This window comes from Bos taurus, chromosome 18 (genome assembly GCF_002263795.3).
Source record: "Bos taurus isolate L1 Dominette 01449 registration number 42190680 breed Hereford chromosome 18, ARS-UCD2.0, whole genome shotgun sequence".
NCBI classification, from domain to species: Eukaryota; Metazoa; Chordata; class Mammalia; order Artiodactyla; family Bovidae; genus Bos; species Bos taurus.
The window spans coordinates 37,379,695-37,394,343 of record NC_037345.1 but is presented as its reverse complement, the minus strand read 5'-3'; the positions used below and the strand labels follow the sequence as shown (position 1 = coordinate 37,394,343).

At 39.9% G+C, this 14,649-nt stretch overlaps 1 long non-coding RNA gene across 2 annotated transcripts; it reads left to right on the top strand.

The window, feature by feature from the left end:
* Positions 1-203: 203 nt before the first annotated feature.
* On the top strand, positions 204-13,637 carry LOC132342827 (uncharacterized). 2 transcript variants are annotated; one of them, XR_009491355.1, is made up of 3 exons: positions 205-472; positions 7,213-7,304; positions 13,402-13,637. It is a non-coding gene; the product is annotated as an uncharacterized lncRNA (long non-coding RNA). The 2 variants fall into 2 exon arrangements; XR_009491356.1 differs by lacking the exon at positions 7,213-7,304 and having other exon boundaries at positions 204-472.
* The last annotated feature ends 1,012 nt before the right edge of the window (positions 13,638-14,649 follow it).

Genomic DNA, 14,649 nt, shown 5'->3' with positions numbered 1-14,649 from the left:
ATATGTTAAGCTTTCAAATGTAGCATATACTTTTAATTTCTTCAAAAAACCCCTTTGGAGGGGACAAAGAAGCTAAGAATTGAAGAATGCCTCCTGAAATCTTGGAATGATGACTCTTTACCATTGTAATCAAAATGTATTAATATGCACACTAAGCTGATATATTTTGTGCTTGAATTTGATATCACGTGGCTTTTTTTTTTTCACATTGAGGAATTAGCATCTACAGATTTGTCTCTCTAAAATTCCTTCCTTCATCCCATCTTCCACAGTAATCTCACAATATGGAACTTTGTGGGGGCACTTTTGATTGTCACAATGATTATGAGGCAACAGAGACACTACTGACATGTACCAGGCAGATCCAAGGATCTTAAGCATCCAGCACAATCCAAAACCATCCCTCACAATGAAAAATTATCCTACTCACCTCCTGCGTGACTTCCCAACACCCCACTGGACATTCACCAAGGTAAATACTTGTTAATCATTATCTGAGCCTAGAACCTAAGTTCTCTCACATATAAACAAACCATCATTCAGTGTGAATATAAATGAATTTTCTAGGAATGCAACTGCAAGATAAACCAAGAGACAACTATATGTTATTTCATTCCAAACTCTACCAAGAGCTGTTCCCCACATCAGAAAGTCATAACAAAGCAACTCAATGAAACCAAGTTGCCAATGCAACACATTCTGTTGGTCTGCATTTGTCACTGACCCATGGTGCATCCACCAATGAGTATAGGTACCAACTTCTTCAGTATTTTTCCTAGTATGGTTATCCTGAATATTTTCATATACAATGTCTGTTTTATTATGAACTGCTTTCCTTTCAATTGTGTTTTTTATTGAGGTGTTTTTAACAGTCTTTTTTAAATAACATGAATAGTAGTCTATGTATTTATTGTCAGGCTAAGTAAAGAGGATATTACAAAATATTTGTTATTGAAATAGTAGCATTGGGTCTAATAGAACTACGAATGATGTTACATTCTCTTTGTTCCTAGTGATGAAATTGAAGATCATCACCACTCATACAATCACTGTTTCAGCCCTGAATCCTCTGTCAGACATTTCTCCTAGAAAAGTCAGACCTGCTCACCCAGGCCTTAAAAAATGGCAAGAAGCTCAAAAGTCAAGGTCAAAGTTTCACCATCCTGTGAATGTGTTGACTGTAACTAGATCTTTGCACATTTCAAAGTTTGCTGATAAGCCTGAAAAAGTTTCCCCAAGTCTCTGAGGCTCTCCTATTGTCACATGTGTTAGACTGGGTCATTTGTCTCCATTCTGTACCTCAGTCAAGACCACAATAAAAAAGCCCATTTTTGATTTGGAACATTACACACCGTAGGACCTTTCAGCTGAACAAAAAGCAAGTACATATAAATACACACATACAATGCAAGTTCTTTTGCTTGTTGTTATATGTTTTGTGCATATGTTTTTGAGTAGAGGCAAAGTAAATATGTGAAGAGATAAAACAGATATTTTCCAGATAAAACAGATAAAACAGACTCCCGAAACAAGATTGTATTAGGTCAAACCCACCTATAAACTCACTAGAATTTTTAGTATCGCAGATTCCTCTGGTGTGAACAGTTAAAGAGCACTCTGACATATACATTTGTTCCTATTTGAGATGAGTAATAAGAACGAATACATACATAGGATCGAGGTAGGAGCTGACTTTTACTTCCATGAAGCTGGGCATTTTTTCTGATCAAATAGAAAAGGCAAATACCAAGTTTGATGGAGCTGATGAGACAAAGAAATGTATCCCACTCTTCCAAAAAAAAAAGAGAGAGAGAGAGAATAAATTATTTTATTTCTAGAAGGCAACCTAAGACCCCAGATTGTTTGTCCAGAACATTAAAACACCTACCATGCTGCTCTGGTATCTGGATTTTTCAGAAAGAGTTTTTCTAAGAGGTTGACCACAGAGGTGAAACCACAAGGATCTGCAGTAAAAGGAGGATGCCCAGAGGCAGACTCAAGAGAACATGTAGGTTCTTACCTAAATCACAGCACAAGAGCCCTGATGAATAAGGACCCCAAATCCCCTAGTTTCTACAAGCCTCCAAAAGCCAGTATTTTTCCAAAGAAGGCATTGGTGTTTCCAATCCAGCGAGAAGCAGACTGGAAAACAAAACACAGCTTAAATTTTCTGAGAAATTAATATGAACAGAAGGAAAACTAGCAATTGTCCCTATTGAAATAGCAACAACTCCTTGCCTCCAGCCATTTGAATCAGAGATTGTTTGCATTAATAAGGCATTAGCCTTGTTTTTTCCGTTTTTTTTTTTTTTTTATTGTCAATGCCAGTCATTCAAAGTCCCACATTTGCGCGTGAAATTCAGGGCAATGAAGCTGACAAAATGTAATTTACTTACATTGAAATGTGCCAGATCCATGATTTACTTTCTCAGCCTTTCAGGCAGGAGTCACGTTCAGTGGCCTTTCTGAACTATCAGAGAGCTGGCCAACTTGCATGGGCCACAACAGCCAGGGCACAGCAGGTGGGCAGCCACAGGAACAGCTGGCAAGGTCACTGATAACACAGTTTTCCAGAAGAAAAGGAAATACACTGCTATAAACTCCAAACAGATGCCAAAGCTCTCGTGAGTTAAGTAGTAGTTCACCTTTCCCACATATACCTTAAAATTAATGCAAATTTATAGACAGGAATAAAATACACAGATTTAGTCATTTATGGAAAACTTAATAAGTTCAAAAAATATTTACTAGAGTGTAGAACTTAAAGAGCTAAAGTAAACTTCACAAATAACCTAAATATATAAAACATTTCTCATCATGTTGGAGAGTTTTTGAAATGGAAAAGAAGAAAAACAAGTCTGAGGCCACATAATAAACATATTGCAAAGTGTGAGTATTTGAACTGAGATTTTCCCTATATATATAATACTTGGAAATTTAGAAGAAAATACATACCTGATAACAAGGAATCAGTTAAACAGATTATGAGGCATCCATACTGTGCAACCATTAAAACATAAAAATAAATTAATTAAAAAAAAATCAAGTGGAACACATGTATACCTGTGGTGGATTCATTTCGATATTTGGCAAAACTAATACAATTATGTAAAGTTTAAAAATAAAATAAAATTTAAAAAAATAAATAAATAAAGATGAAAAAAAAAGTATATTTAACAACATCTAGAAATGTATCCAATGTAACATTAAATTTTAAAAGTTCACAAAGAAATATGTGCATTTTGATCCTGATTCCTTCACCTGTATACTCTTTAACATTAGCAGCCATTATAGGTAAGTAGTGAGATTACCTTTTTATTTTATGTGCTATACCATAGTTTTTTAAAAAGTGTTTATACTAAACGTCTATTCCTTGATAATAAGAAAAAAGAAACAGTAAAGATTTTGAATTGTCTCATTTTGAAAAATGAGGTAAGACAGTAGCTGCTGCTGCTAAGTCGTTTCAGTCGTGTCCGACTCTGTGCAACCCCATAGTAAGCAGCCCACCAGGCTCCCCCGTCCCTGGGATTCTCTAGGCAAAAACACTGGAGTGGGTTGCCATTTCCTTTTCCAATGCATGAAAGTGAAAAGTGAAAGTGAAGTTGCTCAGTCGTGTCTGACTCTAGCGACCCCATGGACTGTAGCCTACCAGGCTCCTCCGTCCATAGGATTTTCTAGGCAAAAGTACTGGAGTGGGGTGCCATGGCCTTCTCAGAAGACAGTAACAGGTCTATAGTACTCACATTCAATTCCTTTAAACAAAATCCCTCTAGATTGACAGGGACAAAAAAAAGGGGGGGTGGGGGGTGGTTTTCTTAGAGGATTTGGATCAAGGATGGGATGAAGAGGTACCCTCTGCTCCAAAAGAAAAATACACATTTGCCTGTGTTTTACATTTTTAATATATTTCCTATACCAAAACAAGCCAACATCTGATTTTTAAGGGATTTGGAGAAATCAATTTCCAATGCCTGTAACGTCTGGAATACAACATTTAACAGTTAGCAAGATTTTCATTTTCAGAAGGTATTAAAACTATTTAGAGGTGTCAGAGCATATTCAGAAATGTCCCTACCCTTTAGGAAGCTCCTGATCTTACCTTGATCAGCTTGCTTCCATCCCCGCCCCCCCACCCCAACCAAAACAGTAATGGTCTGTCATAAAGACTCAATATACAGTCTTAAAGGAAAACTGAAATAAACCCAGAAACTCCGTAAGGCATACAGAATAAAGGACTCCAGGACCACTGTTGCTTCAATAGAGCTGAATACAGTTGTGGTAAACCAGTCAGGAACAAACATCCAACTCCAACTTCGAAAGAACTCAAACCCAGAGCTCTTCAGCTGTGGCCAATCAGAGGAGCACGACAACAAAGGTGCGGAGGCAATTCCATCAGCAAAAGATAAAAAACTCAGCAAGGGCCTTTCCTACCAATTAAAGGCAGTCAATATTGATTATCTGAGGGATTTCCATGCTCAGGAAGCAAATTAGAAACTCAATACCTGAACTATTCCTAAATGCAGTTATCAACTTCAGAGTTTTATCTCATAAAACCAATTCAGCTTAGAGTTTAATTCTATTAAATTAGGGCTTAGAAATAAGATTTGCTCTAGAATGAATGCATCATTAGTTTTAAAATGCAATATACTAAAACCCAAAATGTGCTGTATTACAGTTTGAAGAATAAATGAGTAAAGATGGCATCTAAATGCACTTCTCCCTAAATATATTTACCAGTCAAAAAAGTGACTGCTCATGTAGACACTGAGTCCTCTGGTAGAATGGACATGACTCCTATCTTTACTATAAAATAACCCCACAGGTTCCACTCTTTTTTCAAGTTTTCTCTTTGTTCTTAGACTTTCTTATTCTAACCATCAACACATTTTTTTGAAAGGGAAGTGGGAGGGCAGAATAGTTTTCCTGATATGTTCTACAATGAAACCCCATGAAACTTGAGAAACACATCTCAAAATAAAAGATGTGAGTACAGGAACCCTAAACAGAACTGCCTGGTGCTGTGTAAGTTTTAATATAATGCACAAAGGTTTTTCTTCTGCACTTTCTTAATAGATGGAGTCCATGAAGATTCTCCTTCCATGAGTGGTCAGGAACAGGGTTGCCTAACCCTGGAGTAGATGGTGGTTAGTTCTGTCAGGAAAAGCTGGGTCAAAATCAAGTTTCATCCTCCTTTTTTCCATCTTACCTGCGTTGTAACTTACTGAAAGTTGTGAATGATGATACTTTTGATACTTTGACACTTTTGATACTTTGCAACAATCAAAAATATATCCCTGATTAAGCCCAGCAGAAGGAGCCTGCCCTGCAATGCTTGCCACCCAACACACATGAAGATTTGGATGCTCTGCACAAGAAAAGTTCAGTAACAGTGATTTTAGAAGATTGAGAATGAGAAATAAAATAGAAAGAGGCTCAAACCTTTTAAAATAGCCTTGAGAAGGCCTAAGTATTGAAAGAAGAACCATTCTGGGGAGAACAGCTGCTTATCTTGATAGAGCCTTTGATGCTCTGATATCAACAGGCCATTTCCGTTGGCAAAAAAGACCAATGCTGGGTTCTATAGCAATGAAACCATGATTGCCATTTTGAAAGGAAATGACCAGGTTCTTGTGAATTGCACTGCATCACACTATATCTTAGGACTGTGCTATGCATTATTACACCCTCATGAAAACCTGCCATGCATTGTCTCATTTACTGTAAGGGATGACCAGAACCATAGTGTCTTGTAAACAGATGACATATAGGTTAATCTAGCATTGGGATTTGAGAGGAATAATTCCACATTAAAATTCTGATACAAAAAAATAATAAATAAATAAAATAAAATTCTGATACACAAAAATACATGGGTATCACAAAAGATGTCTGGGGAACTTCAGCAAGTGGGAGGTGATCATAGCTTGGTCTGGATTTAATACAGCATTTTCAGATGGACTGAATCAAGGATGATGGGACTCTTAGTTTCATAATAATTCACAATTTCAGTAAGTTACAATGCAGGTAAGATGGAAAAAAGAAGGATGAAACTTGATTTTGACCCAGCTTTTCCCGACTGAACTAACCATCGACCATCATCTACTTCTCCCTTTCAGCTCTTTTGCTCTATTTGTGTAAATGTAATTCATCTATCGAAACACAAAACAAAACAATACCCACAGGAAGACAAGGAGAGCATGAATCCCCATCTTTTCCTTAGAGAAGAACACTTATAGAGCTAAACATGAGGAAGTATTTCCAAATTTCAGCCCAAGATGAGGAATCATGTTCAAAGGTTCCCTGAGGATCATTTGCAGGCCCAGGTGAGGACTGAAGTCCCCTGTTGCCTAAAATAAATTTCTGGAATGTCCTGAAGCTCCTACTTTATAAAATGATAAATACTACCCAGCAAAATAGTAAAAGAGTATTGATGGATTTAAATCTTATTATTATTACATTGCCACAATTGAGGAGTCAAAATTAATTTAATTCTGTAAACGAAAGCCTGACCATTTCAAACTTTTGATGTGCTCAGTAAAAGAAGCAGCCCTCTTCTGACTCAAGATCTTCTCTCTGCCTATCTCCCATGTGGCCCAGGGGAAAGAGATTCAGATGGAGAGTCTGCAGACCGTGAACTAGATGTGTGACCTTGAATGAGTCATTTCACTTCTCCAGCACCCCATTTCCTTCACTTTCAGAAGGCTCACAGTAGTGAGTCTCCAGGTCTGGTCTTGTTCTTGTCATTGGACATTACAATTCCACTGACTATTGACAAAATAATACCCAAGAAGTCAAGAGAAAGGTAGCAACAAGAAAGCAAAAACATTACAACTAAAGCCAAACACCAAAGAAGAGAATCATGCTCTCTTCTAGCAAAGAGGGTGAGAAACACACAGAGAAGTTGCCCAGGAGCACTCAGACTTAACAACAAATGTGCTTCACATATTACTCAAGCCTCAGAGAAACTGCACACCATGTCAGCAAGTTGCACTCCAGTTCCGAGCATTTTCGAAGGTAGCCTCGTGCTGTTTATGTGGGAACGTGAAAGAAAGTAAAAGCATCCTGGCGCATGTCCTTTTCATGCGGCAGGAGCAGCCTGTAGACAAACACCAAGAGACAGGAATGGCTAATTTAAAAAAATAAAATGCAAAGTCCTGTGGCCTGGTTCAAATTGAGTCTGACAGTGAAGGTCACAATAACTTTTCACTTTAGTTTAACAGACGCTGCCTTGATCACCGCTGGACAAAAACACAACAGCCAAGAGAACCTGGTATTAGACTATCCTGAAGCAAGACCACCCTAAAGTGGGTTTTTCTTTCTGATAGCTTTCTTTTGTGTTTTGATTTTTAAAAATTGATGAATTATCAAATTACTAACATTTTGAAAAGTGATAAAAGCTATTTTCCCCAAAGTACATTGCAAGTGACTATAACCAAAATTTCTCAAGCAACAGAATCACTGCCTTGCAAAGGCTCCCTGCACTCCTTAATTTCTGGTAACTTGCAACTTTTCAAACAGTTCTGTTCCATTTTTGCTCTTCTTGTCTTCTTTCCCTCCTTCATAATTTTTTGTTGTTGGTGGTGGGTTTTGGGAGGGGTGGTTTAGGGTGAGGTGTTTTTTTTTTGGGGGGGGGGGTGGTTCTTCTAGTTCTACCAATCACAAGGAGTGGTAAAACACTCAAGTTTTTAAAAATTGTTCAAACCAGTTGTAAGATTCATTGTCTGTAAAGAAAATTACTTTGGCCTCCAACATGTGTTTTCAATACAAACGCATCGCATAAAAAGTAAAAAGACCTCTTGTCTAATATGGCAATTCTCATGGAGCCATTTTGGTCTTTATAGAAAGATCTCACTTATATCTTGGTAGGGGGAAAAAAATGTGAAACAAAGCAGACTCTGCACCTTCCTCAGGCCTGTTTTCTATTTCTCCAATGCTGTCGCCCAAAGATACTAGCACTCGATAAAAGTTCGGGCCTTTTTGGTGCAGAACTCTGCTTGTCATTTCTTTGGAAGCGATTAAAGACATTAGCACAGCTTCACCATAAAAGCCTGAAAAGCAAGTGTCAGGACCAGCTCCCCAACCCCCACCTCACGCTGTCTCCACTTTGCACATTCCCAGCAGTTTTCTATGGAAAGAGGAGAAGCAGTGCTTTTTTAGTTTCCCTTTTCTAGACTTTCTGATAGAAATGATGCTGACAAATTTTCTCATATACTTCTAAAGAACTTCTACTTTTATAATCAAAGTCATTTGCTTAACAACAAAGTGCCTATATGATCACTGTTTTCTGAGATAATTCCAGAGGCCAGGGAAGAAAAATACTCTTCAATATAACCAAAAATGATGCCAAGGAAATCAGAAGGTTTTGAAGTCAGTACACTCTTGGTTTTCATCCCAATTCTATTCCAAACTATGTATAAATTATTTGGTTCTTTGTGCCTTTTTCCCTAATCTTAAAAGAAGAGGCATTAATCCCTGCTTGACAGAGTTCAGGTTAAATCATTCATATGGAAGCAAAATATTCAAAATGTGTGATTTGTATTTGTTGAGGGAACAACTGCAGTTGTCATTTCCCCAAATCTCTGGGCACTCCTTTCCACATTTTGACAGTTCCTTACAGTGTACTACTATCTCACTTTCCCAAAGAAAAGTCTAAAAGCTATATTTCCTGCCTCCTCTGACTTTTAGATCCTTCAAATGAGAAGCACCCACACAAGTTATGTGGAGGAAGAGGCCTGGGGCTGCCATACATTTTGTGTGTGCAGATCACTGCCCACCTCCTAATTCTGAACCCAAAACCCCAAGCCCCGGCTGCCTGAGGGGCTGTAGCTCCTGCCGTTGGTCTGTCCTGTGATGTGTCTCTAAGAGTCTTCCCTGGAAATTCAGCTTGGGGTCTTATCTTAGCCCTTCTCACTTAATTTATGAGGTATCTATATCACTTAAAATCTCCTGTGACTTTAACTACCTAGAGTGGGTTCTATGGTACAAAACTAAAAACCTCATCGGATACACATGTGGAAGTTCTTGGATTTGTGCTTAACATATAGTAAAATTTTGTACAGGTTAATTGCTTTTCTTTCACCCTCTGAGGTTCTGGAACCCCATCCTCACTAGCAAGATGAGAGAGAAACAGATAGGTAAAAAGAAAACTACCCACACCAAAACCTCAAAATACCTAAAGGTATTAGGTATTTACATAATACCTAAAGTCACATGACTTCATAGGAAGTTCTTATCTCCAAAAGATCTCTGGTTGGCAGAACCAGAACAGATTAATTAGTAGAGGCACTCCCTAGAGAAACACAGGATTTTGAAAGTTAAGCTTCAGTATGTAGGCAGTGGGCAAAAAGTGGGGATCATGAACAATGATCCCAGAGGGTAGACCTAGGTGGAAGGTATCTCAGAAGGAGTTGGGGCTGAAGAGTGTAAATGGTAGGACACCAAAAAAAGATGTACTTTCTTTGCCTAAGACTGTGAGATGACTTATGGAAACCAAAGTCATCCTATGTCTAAAAGGAGATTACTCCTCACAAGAAGAAGATTACATGTAAAGAGAGTTAGTTTTCAATCTCAGAAAAAAATAGGTGGAAAAAAAAGACATTCAGTGACCGGAAGTGAGCCCCAAGTTTTCTCTGAATTCACAAGGTAAGTTTTACAGGCCTTCATTCCAACCTAGATCACTTTCCATATCATAAGACAGGCATTTGCACATATACCTTAGATCTCCACTTACCTTATAAATCATAGACCTTTCTTATGTCCCTTACCTCTTGCAAAACAGCTAGCCAAGTATACTGCTTTTAGGAGAAGCTCAAAAGATGTTTTGTGAAAGAGTGAATGAGTGTGTAAATGAAGCATATTCCAGCCAGCCTTTTTAGATTCTTAATTTCTTATTAGTTTCTGAACTCTGATTAATATGCATGTAGCCCAATTCTCTCGACAGAAAAATGATCATGCGGTATGTACTAATTCCAGCTTCAAATTATAAAAGCAGTTTTTTAAGTTACTCTTGCTTTGTGCTCTTGCCTTATCTAAGCTTTCCAAAAGAATTCCCTTTGTTTTGGTATGCATTATATATACTCTGATAGATCACTGGCATGCTTCACAATCCACTGCCAGAAATGCTGATTCTGTCTTCATAATTTTACTCATAATTGATACCAGCATACACAGTCAGAGTCTTCTTTCAACTTTCAAGCTGAATTTCTGTCACTTCCTCCTGAACAGCTTCTCTACCACCACACTCACTTTTATACTTGCTCCTCAAAACCATCATTCAGTCAAGGAACAGTTATTAACTATTTTGTGCCAAGCACTGGGCTAAATGACAAGGATACAATAAAAAACACAAAGATTAGAGTAGGGGGAGATATTAAAGGTATCATTCTACCAAGATTACAACTTCCCTAGTAGCTAGATCAGTAAAGAATCTGCCTGCAGCATAGGAGACCCAGGTTCGATCCCTGGGTCAGGAAGATCCCCTGGAGAAGGAAATGGCAACCCACTCCAGTATTCTTGCCTGGGAAATCCCACAGGCAGAGGAGCCTGGCAGACTACAGCCTATGGGGTCACAAGAGTTGGACATGACTTAGCAACTAAACCACCACCTACCATGATTAGCACATTTGGACGAGTACTAAAAAATGGGACAGAGTGCCATTAGAAAATGAAATAGGGGGACCTGGGATAGATAGCCTGGCAGGGGAGTTCTTAGGCATCCCTAAATTAGAAATGGTATTTGATTGGTATTACAGACTGGAAACAGCCACACACTCACTGCAGCTTCCCCCATGAAGAAGCAGTAACTGTTTCCTCACTCTTTGCATCTAGACTGGAACTGACCAACAGAATCTGGAAGAAGTGTTCCCTATGTGAGTTCTGAGCCTAGCCCTCAAGGGACCCTGCAGCTTCTCCCCTCATGCTGTTGGAACATCTCCATGAGACAGGCCCAGGCAACCCAGCTGTCACAGCTGAGAGCCCAGACAAATGAGCCACCTCAGTCAACACTAGGGGTGAGTCATGCCAGGTGACCCCAGCTAAAACTGCTGACCCACAGAATCATGAGCAACTATATGACTGTTGTTTAGGAGCGGATTGTTATGCAACAAGGGCTTCCCTGGTGGCTCAGATGGTAAAGAATCTGGCACCAGATTCAACGCAGGACACCCAGGATATCCAATGCAGGACACCCAGGTTTGATCTCTGGGTCGGGAAGATCTCCTGGAGGAGGGAATGGCTATCCACTCCAGTAGTAGTTTCCTTTTCTTTTTTTTTTTTTAATTATTTATTTTTTAACTGAAGGATAATTGCTTTACCGAATTTTGTTGTTTTCTGTCAAACCTCAACATGTTCTTGACTGGGAAATCCCATGGACAGAGGAGCCTGGTGGGCTACAGTCCACGGGGTCGCAGAGTCAGACACAACTGAGCAACTAACACTTGTCGCGAAACAAATGCTCATTGATCCAACTGGGATCTGAAAATAAGGAGTTGACATCAATGAAAGATCTGCAGGCAGTGTGTGAGAATAGTCCAGGTTGCGGAAACTGCGAGAGGAAGCCTCCTGAGGCAGTAACAACATCTGAGAAACTGAAAGACACCGAGTGAGAGCTCGGGAAGGATTACCTCGGTGCAGCTGGCCTACCTGCTACGTGCTCATTCAAGGAGCTCTTCATATCCAGTTTCCTGGGACTGAGACTATCCCACCTCCCAACTGTATGATGGTCTAGACAGTTTTTCAGCTTTGTTAATTAATTGCCCACATTACACTGTCGATTTCCTTCCTCCCACTCACCTCCCCATTCCTCACCTCTGGCAGAGTGTCCTGAGTCCTGATTTGGGAAGAATTTACACTATGATCAGAGAAGCATCCAGTTGTGCCTAAGAAGATGCTACTAAGAGCCAGTTTAAGCATCCTTTTCTTAGTCTGAACACTCAATTTTCTTCAAGTGATAACAAGTACTTGTCACTCCCTCCTCTCTCGAAACTTGCAAAAGTCCACCACTTTTCAGAGTTCTAGCCTCACATGACTTTTGTCTTTTTTCTCTCTCCTTATATACTCCAGGCATCAAAATAATGATAATAAAAAGGAAGTGGGGATGAGGAGGAAAAAAAGGAAAGGAAAGTATTTGTCATAAACAGATTTAACCTCAGGGCTGATCCTACCTTTGACAATATCTCAGTTGCCTATGACAGCTATTTGAACTAGAGTTCCCTCAAAAGCAGGCTTCAGTGCAAGGACTTGGGTGCAGGGAGTTTATTTAGGAGGTGAACTCAGGAAGGTTAAGTGAGGGAGCAGGCAAAGGAGAAAAAAATGGTAATGCTGCATTAGCCAGCCAATGAATACTAAGGGCACCTAGTGCTCAATCCTGCTGGGGAGTGTCTGATGTATCCATGGAGAATAGGCCTCAGAATTGTACCACCAAGGGCTGGAGATGCAGGGTGCTTACCCCCCAACTCCTTTTGTGTCTTTTCTTGGTTTGTATTGCCCCTTGAGGCATTAATTTCTGGTACTTCATGCTGCCCAGTGCTTGGGCTGGGCTAGTGTTCACAGCTCAGAAATAGCCCATAGACGAGGGGACAGAGACCTGAGAGGGGAGAAATTGTTTGGCAGCATGGAATAGTCCACCTCAACTAGAGGTGAGCACAGAGGTAGGCCCAGGGGCCTCATGGTGAGCACTGACAGCATCTAGTATACGTTTACTGAGAGTGCTCTATGAGCCAGTTCTGGCGTTAGATGCTCCACCTGAGTTATCTCAAGCAACGCTCAAACCAATGCTATGATGTTATTGTGAGCTCTGTTTTATAGATGGGGGAACCAAGGCCCCTGGCCTGAGTAAGTGGGGCATAGCCAGATCCTAAGCACAATTCTGCTTCACTCATCCATGCAGTTGAATAGCAAGCAGCTGGGTAGTAAGATCGCAAACCGCAAGCAAAGCAAACACTCCCTAGCATTGCGGAAACCATGAGGCTAACGGTAGATGTGACTCCACATGAAGCCATTCACAACTGCATACAAGGCCAGTGAAGAGTTTCTTCCCCACATTTTAGTTTTGTACTTCCAGCTTAGTCTATTCATCTAAAATTTTGTGTGCCTAAAGACTGGTGTTATCTAATATTCATATGCTACTTAACAGCTTCCAACTGTGCTATCTATTTACTACCATTTAATTAGAATGTGTAGCAGACACGTATTATCTTCTGGGCACCCAGTATCCATCCCACCCCTTGGGTGCATTTCCATGCAATCTGATTTCCACAGATAATTATCTCTCCTCCAGCAGTAAAGGTCTGCTGAGAAGATAAGCACAGGTGCTTGCTTCTCTTGTGAGAACCTACAGTGGACTGACCCTTCCCAGGGGTGAACCTGTGGTCCAAGCTTGAACAAACACATGTTCTCTCACAGGACTCTGCCTCTCGAGCCAGTGGTGCAAGAACAGAGAGATGATGTGCAGCCTCCAGCAGAGCAGCAACAACAGCCAGCCCGCCAGCCCATTCTCACTAGAATGGGGTACTGCACTTCCTTTTCCATGCCTCCAGCCCTCCAAGCTCCCAGATCCTGCCCCTCCTCCAACTTGCTCCCCTGGTGTCTGGGGGTTATTCATTGTTCCCCTTCTTCCCAATAAATCCTCGTTTGCTTAACTGCTCAGAATAAGTTTCAAGATTTGTAACCAAAAATCATAAATGGTACAGACAGTAGACTTCTGATAGTGGAATCTGTAATGTCCATATCATCCATTGAAGGTGGTAAGATTTTTACACATGCAAAGGTTGACGAGTGGTACCTGCAGAAGCTTTCCTCTACCCACTCTGAAAGTGTGTGTGATTCTTCATTCCACCACACAAATGAAAAATCTACCTGGCAGAACAGGGACACGCTAATAAACCTACACATGTTAACCAAAGCCTATTCTGCAAAGCCTATTCAGAGGATGCAGAGGATGCCCCACCGCAGACGTTACTCAATGCACTCTGAAGGGTTTCTGTACAGTTTTGTTTTGTTTTTTTAAAGAGATGGCTTTCCCCTCTTGTTCCATCACGCACCCAGGCTCCATATTTTTATTTCAGTACTCTGCATTATCAGTTTATAATCTAAGGGCTGTAAGCCAGCTATTGATCTACTTTTTAAAGATCACTTTTATTCTTTTTCATGATTTCATAACCTTCTTTATTCCATTTTCCCTCCTTGGAAGTTCTACTCTTTGAAAATGGTGAACACTGTTCTATTAGATTTAAATTAGAATGAAATGCCCATTGTTCTCTAAAGCCTGGACAGATTCATCCAGGTTAGTATTCTTCAAGACTACGTCACATTAACCTCCCCAGTAGCTAGTAATGTTTACAACACTTTCTTAAAAACCTTATCATGGCCAAGGCACACATAAATTGTACAACTCTGGAAACACAGTTGGTAGCAGAGCTGCAAATTCATAGTGTAGCAACCTACAGGGTATTTTAGAAAAGACAGCATTTTAAATATGACTCATGAATAAGCAAACAGCCCCGATCACCCAAATCAACTCAACGAGTACGCACAGAGGGTATGTTTAGTTAAATTTTAGATGCCATTTGACTAGGGAAAAGGGCTAAAACTTATCAGCTGAGAATGAATTATGTCAATACCAAAAAAAAAAAAAAAAGCTAAGCATCTGCA